Here is a 13,926-nt window from a genome sequence, read left to right on the forward strand (position 1 = left end):
GCAGAAAAAGAAAATGTACAAAGAATAAAAAAACAATGTTTAAAATGGAACTTTTTTAAGAAGGTTTCTCTCTAATCAAGATTTGTATTCAGGTATATTTTAACAAATTATTGATCGATAAACTGTTTAGAACTGTGACATTTTGGGGACTCAACAGATGTAAATATTCACAAACAAACAAAAAAAAACAATCTGGATCAGGTAGCAGTGCAGATACTGAAGATGATGCTCTCTATAACTCCAGCACCAAATTACGAGACAAACTCTGGACCCAGCATGTATTACTCTCACTGTCACTGTAATCAATAACAAACAGCCAATATCATGTTATGGAATATCTAGAAAATTAATATTAAAAATAAATATAGTTAATTAAGCTATTTATTTATTAAACATAATTGCTGCAACTAGTTTGACACCTTGAATAACTAGATCAAGTTGGAACAGAACTCTATAGGAAGGTGTATCCTGGTGTAGAGCCATCAATAACCTCATGACAGGTCACAAGGAAGTTCAATTTAAACATGTAAAAACCACGGTCAAGGCCAGATACGGTATTAATATCCGGTACAGGGCCATGATCACATTTTATCAGTAGAGGGGATGCCCTAAAATCACATTGAAACACAAAATATTGGCTGATAACAAAAATGCATTAGCTAGGTCTACTACAGAAAACCACTTGCTTTCTGGTGGAATCTGGGACAAGATCGTGTAAGGATTTGGCACATTCGGAGCTTTCAATATTACACCATCATTACTTGCAAATCCTGGACAAAGTGCCACTCCTCTGGTTCACCCAGAGGCCTAATTCATATTTCTTCATCAGACCTACATCATATTTCCCTGTTGCCCAAAGTTCCCTAAGAACTGCTTTTAATCAGGGGGTCTTCCCCAGAAATGTGTGTCATTTACCACATTGTTTTCAGTACATCTGTGTCTGCCTGTGGCATTATCTCAACTGTTCTGTTAGCCAAAGCTATCCAGTTCAAGGACATACAATAGGCTTTAGTTTTCTCACTGTACAACACTGTGGGATCTGAACTGGGTTTCCAATCAACAGCTTCCACACAGTGGTGTAGTCTAGTTTTTTGTAGTGAGTATACTGTGATTTTTTCCCCCTTCCAGCCTCATATGCACTCATCCTAGAGGGACACCCCATAGGCACCACCACACTCACTAATGTATAAAATATGCATCTACATGTAATATAGAGCATTATTAAAGACTGCTTATGTGTTATCAACATTCCAATTTATTTTAAGCAACAAAAGATAGTCAGCTGATAAAACCTGTGCTCCAGGTCCCATATTTATATAACATTTAAGGCTAAATGCAGCTCTTAAAGGTATAGTTCAACCAAAAATGAAAATTGTGTTATTTCCTCACCCTCAATTTGTTCAAAAACTGTATGAGTTTCTTTCTTCTGTTTAACACAAAAGATGATATTTTGAAAAATGACACAATTTTCATTTTTGGGTTATATGAATATGGGACCTGGAGTACAGGTTTTATCAGCTGTCAATTTTCAATGTACATTTAAGAGTGAACAATAAACATTTGTTCAGTTTTATCACCAACACTCTTTCATTGCAGAATATTATGAACTGAATGAACTGGTAGTTTACAAAGCTTTCCAAATATATTTGTACTCTGGCTGTGGGTGAAATGTCACCCGAAGATGCTGTAGCTTTAGGCGCAAGCTTCTGAAAACACAAAGAGTGTAGTTTGAGTCTGCTTTCGTTTTATATCTTCTTTTACATTAGTTAGTTAATTTCAGATTTGCGCCAAAAAAGACCGCCAAGCAACTCGTTTTCCTCCTTGGTAGGTGACGTCAGATCAGGTCACAGGCCACGGAAGCCCCAATGGTCCAAAAACGTTAGTGATTCGCAATCGCAACCACAGTCTGTGTTCGCAACACAGACGGGGTGAATTTATGAATGAAAGTTCTGTCACAAAACGATATTGTTACGTATCCTCACGCTTTTTATGTGGGTACTGTATACGGAAATCCTTGGCCTTTCCTAGTGGGTATACAGCGTATACCTGCGTATCACGCAGACTACACCAGTGCTTCCACACATTTCAGTGTCCACTTTCCTAAATCTTCCTACTTCACTGTTTCACCTTTTGATAGAGACACATGTGGTAGTGCTAATTAGGTTTATTACCAATTTGCAAATCAAATCCCTGCCCACCAGATTAATTGGGCAGCATTCAGATAGCAGAAATGAAAATTTGAATGACTGCTGGTTATTCCCAACACACCTTATGGGTGCTGTAAATTTTTCTCTCACAATAATCCCAGACACTCCTACTGAATTCAGGGATCTACCACTGCCTGGATCCCTGATTAAGAGAGCTGCTTTTGTTTGGGCCTGCTTTTGCTTTTACTTTTACTTTTGCTTTTGCTGTTTTGCTCTTTGCTTTTTGTGCAATTGGGTTTGCTTTGTTTGTGTTGCTTTGTGTATTTGTATGTTATATTCCTTGAATGTTTACCCATTTTAGTAATTTGTGATTTTCTCATCTTAGGTAGGAAGTTTGTGTTCCTAGTGTGTTGAGCCTGTGAGTTTTGTTTTGTCTTGGTTTATGTTTATTATTTCATCTGATTGAATTGTTTGTGCTTGACTCATACCTGATATACGACTACGATTACGGACTCTGTTTTTGACTTGTTAGCCACTAGATTTAATTATACACCTTTGCCTATAACATAGTGACAAGGTATGTAGGGGGAGCGACACCAGCCGTTTTGGAAACTTTTATTATATTGTTTTTGTGAGAGGGAGTTAGGGAAGAAGTATGTATTTCGCCATCTTTCATCTTTTTTTAGTTAGTAAGAGGTGTTTTGGTGAAGTTTGTTCTGTTTATTAATTGTTCTGTTTATTATTGGCCTTGTCCTCCCCTCAAGCCTAAAACCCATTGTCAACTCTTCAATAAAAGACTGTGGATTATAACATCTCTGTATAAAGACATTCTTTTACCCATTCTGTTGCGACTGACCCCTAGACGGTCGTAACATGCTACATAAAACAAAGACAGGGCTAAGGACATGTAAGTAGTCCTAGCCACATAAAGTGCAACTGTGCAACCTGGTGCAAACAGTGCAGGACAAGACAGACACGACAGTGCAGACACAAAGTTACAAGGCAATACAAAATGTACAAAAAATACAATACACAAAAGACAATATGTGTAAAAATGGCTGAAATGTTGGAGAGTTTGTGCAAAAACAGCAGAAAAGTTTGCAAAACAGCATGTAAACAGTTTGATGGATTGTAAGCAGCATGTAAACAGTTTGATGTGTCTGTGTGTGTTGTGTGAGGGTCTGTGCAGTCCATACAGATGATGTGTGTGTGTATGTTGTGCTCAGTACAGTTCAGTTCAGTTATTGATAAGTCTGATGGCTTGTGGGAAGAAACTAGTACACAGTCTGGTCGTGAAGGCCCGAAAGCTTCGGTACCTTTTTCCAGGCGGCAGGAGGGTAAAGTGTGTGTGTGAGGGGTGTGTGGGGTCATCTGTTGTGGGGCCATGCTGTTGGCTTTGCGGATGCAGCGTGTGGTGTAAGTGTCCATGATAGAGGGAAGAGAATCTACTAAAACACAATGTATTTCCCTTCTACATTTAATGTGTGTACTGGCATGTGCTTATAGGCATCTAAACTATACTTTGCATATGTGCTTTGTGGAGTATGTTTCTTTTCATGAAAATCAATAGCATTCAAAAATGTAGTGTTTAACTCGGAATCAGAAGTTAGCTGGAGCGCTTCTTCATTGCAAAGCATCAGAGATCCCTTCAGGACAGACCTTCTCAACCCCGACATGAGATGCTGATGCTGATGGTCATGCACTTTGCCTAGCCAGTGTTCTTTAACGCAAATAAAAAATAAGTTCTCTCACCATCCAATTACGCTGATTCAGCGTTGAGGCGGCTCACAGTGAACTCCAGAGTCCTCTCACGCGCTGAGCCAATCGTGCGGTCGAGGTGAGGTTAACAGCCTCCAAGGCACCTGCAGTACTCCTCCTCAGGAGTTTCTATAGCCGATCCTCATGTGCGGAATCCTGCCAACAAATAGCACACTGGTAGGCATGGGCAAGAGTAAAAACGTAAAGACAAAAAAAAAAGGAGGGCCCCGATAATTTGTTACACTGAGTTTTTATAAACATGATGTAAACACAGAATCTGAAGAAAGGAAAATATCATCTACCATTGGCTAGATCAGGGGTCAGCAACCTGCGGCTCCGGAGCCGCAAGTGGCTCTTTCAGCCCTCTGCTGCGGCTCCCTGTAGATTTGGAAAATAAGTATTCAATTAAATATTTTTTTTTATTTTAGTTGGTTAGTTTTTTGTAAAATGTAATTCTAAATTCTAAGAATATGATGGTCTTGTAATATTAAAATAAACCGTGTTTAATTTATTTGGTTGTTCAAAATATGCGTCATAACTACTGACTTGCAAAACCCGAAATGTCAAATTATATTCAATTTGGATCAAGCTTTTCAACCCCAGGTAGAAAAAACATGGAAATGCAAAAAGGAAAATGTAAGAAAAGAAAAGTTTCTGAAGAAAACAGAACATTTAACGAGATGTGGACAGATTCATTTGCTTTCACTGCTGACGAGAGTGGCTTCCCTGTATGCCTAATATGTGGTGAAAAATTAACTAACAACAAAAAGTCAAATGTTGCTAGACATTTCCACAATAGAAATAAACACCACCCACTTGGTGTCAGTGGCTACTGATGGGGCACCGAACATGAAAGGAGCACAGAAGGGCTTTGTGGCTTTACTGCAGAAGTCCCTGGATAGAAAGTTGCTGACATTTCACTGCATCCTGCACCAAAAGGCCTTGGGCGCTCAAACATGTCCTCCAGAATGTACAGAAGTAATGAATATTGTCATTTAGATTGTCAATAAAATATTGGCAAAAGGTTTAAATCACCGTCAATTCAGTCAGTTACTGGAAGAAGTGGAAAGCACGTACTCTGATCTCTGGCTGCATAACAAAGTCCAGTGGCTGTCCAGAGGGGAGGTGCTGAAACGCTTTGTCGCTTGTCTGGAAGAGGTGAAAACCATCCTGGGCAGCAAAGGGCTCACCTTTCCTGAGCTGGAACAGCCTGAGTGGCTGGAAAAGCTACTACACTTCATGGTAGACATGACGACGCAGGTAAACACGCAAAACACAACTCTTCAGGGGAAAGGAGGCACAGCTCTGCACATGCTGGAGGCGGTTTTGGCATTTGAGCGCAAGTTGCGCAAAGTGTTTGCCAGAGATTTACAGAGAGGTACTGTGTCTCACTTGCCGTCTTTGAGATTACTCAAACAAGCTCACAATTTGATCAATTCGGAGTATTTGCAGTCTACAATCACTGCAATGCAAACATCGTTTGGGAAACTTCCCTGTCACTCCCCTGACCATCGATCCATCCCTACTGAACATGACTGCATTTGCAGGTGTAAGTCAACCCGATCTTGAGATGGAACTGGCCGACATAGCCGACAAAGATATATGGGTGTCCAAGTTCAATCTCCTGACAGCTGAACTTGAAGATGTTGCCCGTCAGAAGGCCATTCTTGCTCAGAATCACAAATGGAGTGATATTGAACACCTTCCCAAGCTGGACAAACTTGTTTGAAACATGGAATGCCATCCCCGACACTTACATAAACATGAAAAAGTACGCATTTAGAGTCTTGTCGATCTTCGGATCCACATACATATGTGAGCAGGTCTTCTCCAACATGAACTACATTAAAAACAAACACTGTTCACATCTTACAGACGAAACCTTACAGGCCTGTGTGAAGATGAAGGTGACTTCATACAGCCCTGATGTGGAGACTCTGTGCTCTGATGTTCAGGAGCAAAAGTCACATTAAGCAAGTAAATTTAATATTTTAATTGGTTATTATTTTGCAAATATATATTTTACATTGTTCAGTGAAATAGTGTTTTTTTATTTGGGTTGACAGCTGACTGCACCCTCCAGTACATTTAAAATTTTGATGTCATGGACTCAATTAGACATTGAAAATTTTATTTAAAAGTAACCTTCAACCCAGCGACTTTTTTGTTAAGGTTCAAACTGTTTTTGTCACGATGAGACAAAGGCGAATGCTGATCCATTTGCAGTTCCTCCTATAATAAGCAAAAAACAGGAAATAAACAAGCAGGCAAAAACAGATCAGAACACTGAGCAGGACAGGGAACAGGAACAGAGACATAAATAGACAGCACAGCACATACTAACAATGACTCAAAACCGGGAAGTGAACAAAACAGAGTACATATAGTGAACGAGAACCAATCACAAGACGGAGACAAACAAAGACTAAGACAAAACACCTGGGGAAGAGATTGAGTGCAATTAATGTCCATGGTAACAAATAGGTGGGCGGGGTCAACAATTAACAGCAGGGAATGACAGCAGGCAGAAACAAAGGAGAACACAGACAGACTCATTACAGAAACCCCCCCCCCCACACACACACGAGCGGCTTCCAGAGGCTCCCAAGACCGCAGAAACCAGTCCAGTAGGGCGGATCGAAGGCGCAACAAGGGTGGAAGGGCGGGTCGAGTTTGTGTTGCGTTGGTCTTTTACATTTGTTATAGTATTGTAAGGAATAATACTTTATTTCTACTAAGATTTTTTTTAGAACATGGTGCTGGAGGCGGAGCCAGAGACCAGAGCGGGACCGGAGACCAGGGCGGTGCCGCAGGCGGGGCCAGAGACCGGTGCAGGACCGGAGACCAGGGTGGTGCTGGGCGTGCTCTGAGCCTGTAAGCAGAGACAGGAGGTAGAAGGCCTGGCAAATCTAGTGAAACAAAACACAGGACAGATACCACAGGAACAGTGGTGGGTTCAGGCCAGGCAGAGAGTTCAGGGAGTTTGGGTGTAACCATGTCGATTGCGTTCTCCGACTCAGTCATTTCGGTCGAGCCGGCCGGTTCGGCTGGTTTCGTCGACCCAGTCGGTTCGTCTGGTTCCGTCGACCCGGTTGGTTCTTCTGGTTCTGTCGACCCGGTCGGTTCCGTCAACCCGGTCGGTCCGGCTGGTTCCGTCGACCCGGTTGGTTCCTCTGGTTCCGTCGACCCGGTCGGTTCGGCTGGTTCCGTTGTCCCGGCTGGTCCCGGCGACCCGGCTGGTTCCGGCGACCCGGTCGGTCCGGCTGGTTCCGTTGTCCCGGCTGTTCCGGCGACCCGACTGGTTCCGGCGACCAGGTCGGTCCATCTGGCTCCGGCGACACGATCGGTCTGGCTGGTTCCGGCAACCCGGCTGGTTCTGGCGACCCATAGGGATGTAGGGATGCCAGCCGCCCGAGCCGACCTCATCTGGGTGTCCGCCAGTTTGGAGACCAGCCGGTTCGCACGGGCCTCAGCCGGTACGGTAGCCATGAGAACTGGCTCGGTCACAGGTGTGCACGGGACTGGGCTGGATGGAGGCACTGTAGGGCATTCGGCCATCCGTGGCTGGTTCCGCTCTGTAGCCCACGGACCCCGATGCTTGCTGCCCCCCCAAAAAATATTTACGGCCGGCTTCCGTCTCTGCACTGCTCAAGGTTAACGCGGACCCACCCAGGGACCGAGAATGATTCTATCTCTCGGCTAGACGGCATTAAGTCTCGCAGGATGTCCTTTAGTCCGTACTTGAAAATGTCCTTGAGGGCCTTCTCACCAAAGTTGGCCTGGTTGCACAGTTCCACGAATAACTCCGCATATTCATCGACTGGGGAGTCCTCCTGACGGAGGCAAAACAGAATTTCTGCTGGATCCCTGTGGTGAGTCGTTCTGTCACGATGAGAAAAAGGCGAATGTGGATCCATTTGCAGTTACTCCTTTAATAAGCAAAAAACAGGAAACAAACAACAAACAAGCAGGCAAAAACAGATCAGAACACTGAGCAGGACAGGGAACAGAGACATAAACAGACAGCACAGCGCATACTAACAATGACTCACAACCGGGAAGTGAACAAAACAGAGTACATATAGTGAACGAGAACCAATCACAAGATGGAGACAAACAAAGACAGACAAAACACCTGGGGAAGAGATTGAGTGCAATTAATGTCCATGGTAACAAATAGGTGGACGGGGTCAACAATTAACAGCAGGGAATGACAGCAGGCAGAAACAAAGGAGAACACAGACAGACTCATTACAGTTTTTAGTTCAAACAGTTCAAAATATTTTTGTTTGCCTGCAGAAATAAAAGTTCATTTACTCGGTAGCAAGCAGTTCATTGATTTCATAAATGCAACACACTACAGTTTTTCTACACTTTCCATTAAGGCAAAAAATGATATATGCAGTGTTATCTTCATTTAAGATATCAAAAGGTTTTGTGGCTCCCTGTGTTTTTTTTCTGTGGGAAACGGGTCCAAATGGCTCTTTGAATTTTTAAGGTTGCTGACTCCCGGGCTAGATAGACAATGCCTGATCATGTCCTGATCAGGATAATCTTACCCTTACCAAGGTCTGCCTATGAGTTCTTTATGAGCCAACTCGTTTCCAGCTCATTTTGACCCTGTAATATTTTATACAATCAGTAGCAATAACAATTTCTATTTCTACTAGCAGTCATGAGCATAGAAGTTCAGATCCCTACAAACTCCTCAGTAAAATTCCCACCACAGGTCCCATCTACATGTACAGAGATATTTAATTAAGGGGAGTCTTTTGTTTTTTTGACACATTCTGATGGAATAATTTTACATAATTATCTTCTAATTGAGGGGGGCACAGTGGCTTAGTGGTTAGCATGTTCGCCTCACACCTCCAGGTTTGGGGGTTCAATTCCCGCCACCGCCTGTGTGCGGAGTTTGCATGTTCTCCCCGTGCCTCGGGGGTTTCCTCCAGGTACTCCAGTTTCCTCCCCCGGTCCAAAGACATGCATGGTAGGTTGATTGGCATCTCTGGAAAATTGTCTGTGGTGTGTGATTGCGTGAGTGAAGGAGTGTGTGTGTGTGTGTGTGTGTGTGTGTGTGTGTGTGTGTGTGTGTGTGTGTGCCCTGCGATGGGTTGGCACTCCGTCCAGGGTGTATCCTGCCTTGATGCCCGATGACGCCTGAGATAGGCACAGGCTCCCCGTGACCCGAGGTAGTTCGGATAAGCGGTAGAAAATGAATGAATGAATGAATGAATGAATGAATGAATGAATGAACTTCTAATTAAATCTTTATATTAACCCTCCTTCACCTTGGGTTTTTTTTTTGTTGAATTATGTGTTCATAAAATAATCTTATAACACCTGTGTTCTTCCCTGGTACATTTAGTGGGGCAATGGGTCACACTCTTGCCCGTTACAGCACAATGAATATACATATAGACACACACATAAAATGTCCAATAACACACGCACCCAAACACACACACACACACATGTAATATTCTTAGGGTTTTGCTAAGAACCAATTATATGTTATTATATTAGGCACTGTGTTTCCCATTGGCTATGCCAAGTGTCAGTCATTCTACGTCAGATGGATTTAGGAGGGTTTTAGTGTTGCACATTGTGGCTACAGGTAGCACCTGCATTCTACATCCGCAATAAACCATTAAATCCTCATCTTCAGAAAATACCGTGTCTCGGGTCATCAATATCTAAGAAATAACACAACATGGTGTCAGAGTGAACGGATTACACGAGAATGGATACTTCTGGAGTTCCGATGCCCACGATGAACTGGGAAGCAACAAACCTGCCGGAAGCATGGCGCAAGTTTCAGCAGCATGCGGAGCTAATGTTCAGCGGACCACTCAAAAAGAAGGGTGAGGAGGAAAAATGTAGTTATCTTCTCCTATGGGTCGGAGAAAAAGGCCGCGGTATTTTTAATACATGGTCCCTGTCTGCAGACGAAGCAAAGGTCTTAAAATCGTATTACGACCACTTTATAGCATATGTTGAACCCAAAGCAAACGTCATATTTGCTCGTTATAAATTTCACGAAAAAATACAGGGAGACCGCGAGCCCTTCGAGCACTTTGTGACTGGCCTGCGTCTGCTTGTCAAGGATTGTAATTATGGAAATAGCGACGAGATGGTCCGAGATCGCATTGTTTTCAGGATACATTCACCCAAAGTGAGAGAGAAACTTTTGAATGCAGGCTCTGAATTAACGCTTGAAAAAGCAATAGACTTCGCTAGATCTCACGAGTTAGCTCAAGCACACTTGAAAACCATCTCAAATAGTATGAGTACTCCACGTGAACATGCAGTGCACTCAGTTTTTCGTCACACGCAAAAAGGAGCAGTTTCAAAGCAACATAATGCTAAGCACACAAAGAAATACAGTGAGTATCTGCAACACAGAAGTGCAACCTCAGTGCAGACGAAAGGATGCGGTTACTGTGGAAATAATCTTCACGCTAATCGATCTCAGTGTCCTGCTTCGCAAAACCACTTCGCAAAAGTATGTCGTTCCAACAGTGAGAAAACTGTACATACAATAAGCAAAGGAATCTCAGACCAGACTGAGGAGAGTGATGATGAGCTGTTCATTGATTCAGTCACACAGGGCGGACTAAGCTCAGAGATGGAACAGGCTTTTGTAAACATTACGGTAGGCCCTAAACAACTCAAAATCAGGTTCAAACTGGACACTGGATCCTCTGCCAACGTCATCCCCATACATGAATATGCCAAGTTGAGTACCCAATGCACTTTACAGCAGACATCTCTCGCCTTCTGTTTGGATACAGTGGAGAACGTTTGTCGTTAAAAGGCAAATGTGACCTGAACTGCAAACACAGAGACACTGAAATGATTATGACATTTTACATGGTTGACACAATTGCACCTCCTGTCATAGGTCTCAAGGGCTGCATAGACTTTGGTCTAATCAATCTTGTACTCTCTGTATCAGAAAAACAGATGGAAGTGCCAGTTTTAAAGGAATTCGCAGACGTCTTCAAAGGGATTGGACTGTTTCCCGGTGAGATACATTTGGACCCACACGCAACCCCAGTAGTCCACCCACCTAGACGTATTCCTCTCGCACTACGCAGCCGCCTTAAGGATGAGCTTGATAGCATGGAAAAGCAGGATATTATCAGTAAAGTCACAGAGCCAACTGAATGGGTTAACTCAATGGTTGTAGTGGAAAAACCACGCACAGGAAAATTACGGGTGTGTCTAGCCTCTTATGGACCTCCGCCTATATGACTTGCCCAACAAAAAGTGGTACAGCTCCCACATACTTTGACACACAGGGGTGAGCCTGGTCTCATTTGAAAGAAGAGATTCTAGGCCTTACTGGCACAAAGTTACAGGAGTTTGAATGCAGGTTTTCCTGTCCGCCTGGGTTGTTTTTCTGATAAACTGATTAATCTTATTTTTCTGGAACATGCTAGGGACAAAACAACAACTGAGTTATAGCCACATGTCTTGGCTTTCACCAAAAAAATCTCAAGTCAAAAGACCCAAAAATGGATTTTATATGAATATTTTTCTACGGTCATGCCACCATTGGCTTCTCAGCCGTCTATCTCTGCCATACAAGCACCGATTGGCTCAAATGAGGGCTTATTTGATTCGTTAGGACCTGGGCTATAAATATGACGTAGACTTTGAATTTTTGAATATCCCAATTAGGAGTTAGAGTGGCAAAACTAGATGATGGCGCACTTCTGTTTCCAGTTTTCAGAACACTAACGGAATATTTGCGGATTATTTGTGTTGGAATATATTACCCCAGTGAAGAAAGAGACGCGTCTAAATGTAAGGGAAAATCCGGTCTAGCTCCAGCTAGGTCGGTTTTGTCCAAAATTTTTTTCTAATTGTATGAAGGCTGTGAATCATATTGTGCTTTGTGTGTGGGCTTAAAAAATTATTGAGAGTATAAACTTTACTAGGTAAATAGGTTTTTTCGTGTTTTTGGAGGATTTGATGCTTTAAAGTTGAATTGAAGCTTGTTTCTGGGTCATCCCCTAGTGGCCACGCGACCCGTAAGAGGTAAACCCGAGGGACCTTAACAAAGCTATTAAGCAGCCTCATTACCCATTGCCCACTCTTGAAGACTTAACATGCAAGCTAGCTGGTGCTCAATACTTTAGCGTTCTTGATGCAAGATCAGGCTATTGGGCTATTAAGCTCACCGAGGAATCGTCAAAACTGACTACGTTTAACACAGTCTTTGGACGTTACCGTTTTCGGCGCCTTCCTTTCGGTCTGATCTCAGCCCAAGATGAGTTTCAGCGGAAAATCGATGAGACATATGAAGGCCTAAATGGGGTCATGGCCATTGTTGATGATATTCTCATTTTTGGAAAAACTAAAGCAGAACATGATGAGAACCTACTTGCAATGCTTCAGCATTCCAGACAGAAAGGAGTCAAGCTCAACCCAGAAAAAAGTGTCATCTGTGCGAAAGAGGTGAGCTATTTTGGACATCTACTCACTACTGAAGGGGTAAAACCTGACCCTGCAAAAGTCGCTGCTGTAAGAAGCATGGAGCCACCCAAAGACAAAGGAGAGCTCGAGACAGTGCTGGGTATGATCAATTATCTCTCTAAATTTGCACCTGGCCTTGCTGATGTCAACGCACCATTACGTCAACTCCTGAAGGAGTCTAGTGAGTTTGTCTGGGATGTCCACCATGACAAAGCCTTCAGGAAAGTAAAAGAGTTGCTCACATGTGAACCAGGCCCTGTCTTAAAGTACGGGCTTGGGGCAGTTTTGCTGCAAAATGAAAGGCCGGTTGCATATGCATCTAAGTCCCTCTCTGAGAGTGAAGTCAATGAAGTCGATGAGCTCTCATACCTGCATGGAATGATCTTCAAAGTTGAAAAGATTATAATGCCCACAAGTCTTCATCCAGACATGTTATCACGTGTACATGCCAGCCACCTGGGCATTGAGAAATGCAAGCAGAGAGCCCGTGACATCATGTTCTGGCCTGGGATGGGAAAAGAAATACAGTAGAGAGCATCATTAGCAAATGTTCAATCTGCCTCACATATCGCCCCTCTAACACCAAAGAGCCCATGATCAGTCACAGAATCCCGGATAGGCCATGGCAAATAGTGGCTACTGATTTGTTTACCTGGAACAATGAGGACTAACTGGTGACAGTCGACTACTACAGCAGGTATTTTGAGCTGGATAAACTTCACAGCACAACTTCTACCGCTGTTATACACAAGCTGAAAGCTGCTTTCGCACGACATTGGATCCCAGAGACCGTCATTTCAGATAACGGCCCTCAGTATAGTTCGGGCGAGTTTGAGTCATTTGTTAAAGCATGGGAATTCACACATACCACCACAAGCCCATACTATCCGCAAAGTAACGGATTGGCAGAGAAATCTGTGCACACTGCCAAAATGTTCCTGGAAAAGGCAAAGGCTGATAAAAGTGACCTGTACCTCAGTCTCCTGGAATATCGCAACTGCCCAGTTGATGGTTTTAAGTCCCCGGCTCAGCTGTTAATGAGTCGCCGTCTCCGATGAACCCTTCCCAATACCAATCAGCAACTCCTACCAAAGGAGAGGAGCAAAAAGGCTGCACAAAACAACAGTGCCAAAAAAGCTATTATGACAGATCAGCTAGACCTCAGCTCACAGAAGGACAGGCAGTCAGAGTACAGGAACAAGGGTACTGGAAGCCAGCTACCATCGTCAAAGCAGCCAAGGCTGAAAGATCATATCATGTGCGTACGGCTGACGGACAGGAATACCGACGAAACAGACGTCACCTCCTGTATGCACCAGAACTGCATAGTAGTGACTCTAATCAGGCTTTAAGCGATGCTGATGATGAGCCTTGTACTACATCTGGAAATGACATCTCAGGTACACCTGGGCATTAAATCCTCATCTTCAGAAAATACCGTGTCTCGGGTCATCAATATCTAAGAAATAACACAACAACACACACAAGCATTTAGCATTGCATTTTATTGGGCCTCCAGAAAAAAACAAAAGCTACT

General features: G+C 43.3%; 1 long non-coding RNA gene across 1 annotated transcript; it reads right to left on the reverse strand.

Annotated features, from left to right (window-relative positions):
- Positions 1-12,347: 12,347 nt before the first annotated feature.
- On the reverse strand, positions 12,348-13,604 carry LOC125145099. The gene is made up of 3 exons (XR_007143421.1): positions 13,550-13,604; positions 13,364-13,474; positions 12,348-12,894 (listed from the first exon to the last, which is right to left on the reverse strand). It is a non-coding gene; the product is annotated as an uncharacterized LOC125145099 (long non-coding RNA).
- Between the last annotated feature and the right edge of the window lie 322 nt (positions 13,605-13,926).

This window comes from Tachysurus fulvidraco, chromosome 7, assembly GCF_022655615.1.
Source record: "Tachysurus fulvidraco isolate hzauxx_2018 chromosome 7, HZAU_PFXX_2.0, whole genome shotgun sequence".
NCBI classification, from domain to species: Eukaryota; Metazoa; Chordata; class Actinopteri; order Siluriformes; family Bagridae; genus Tachysurus; species Tachysurus fulvidraco.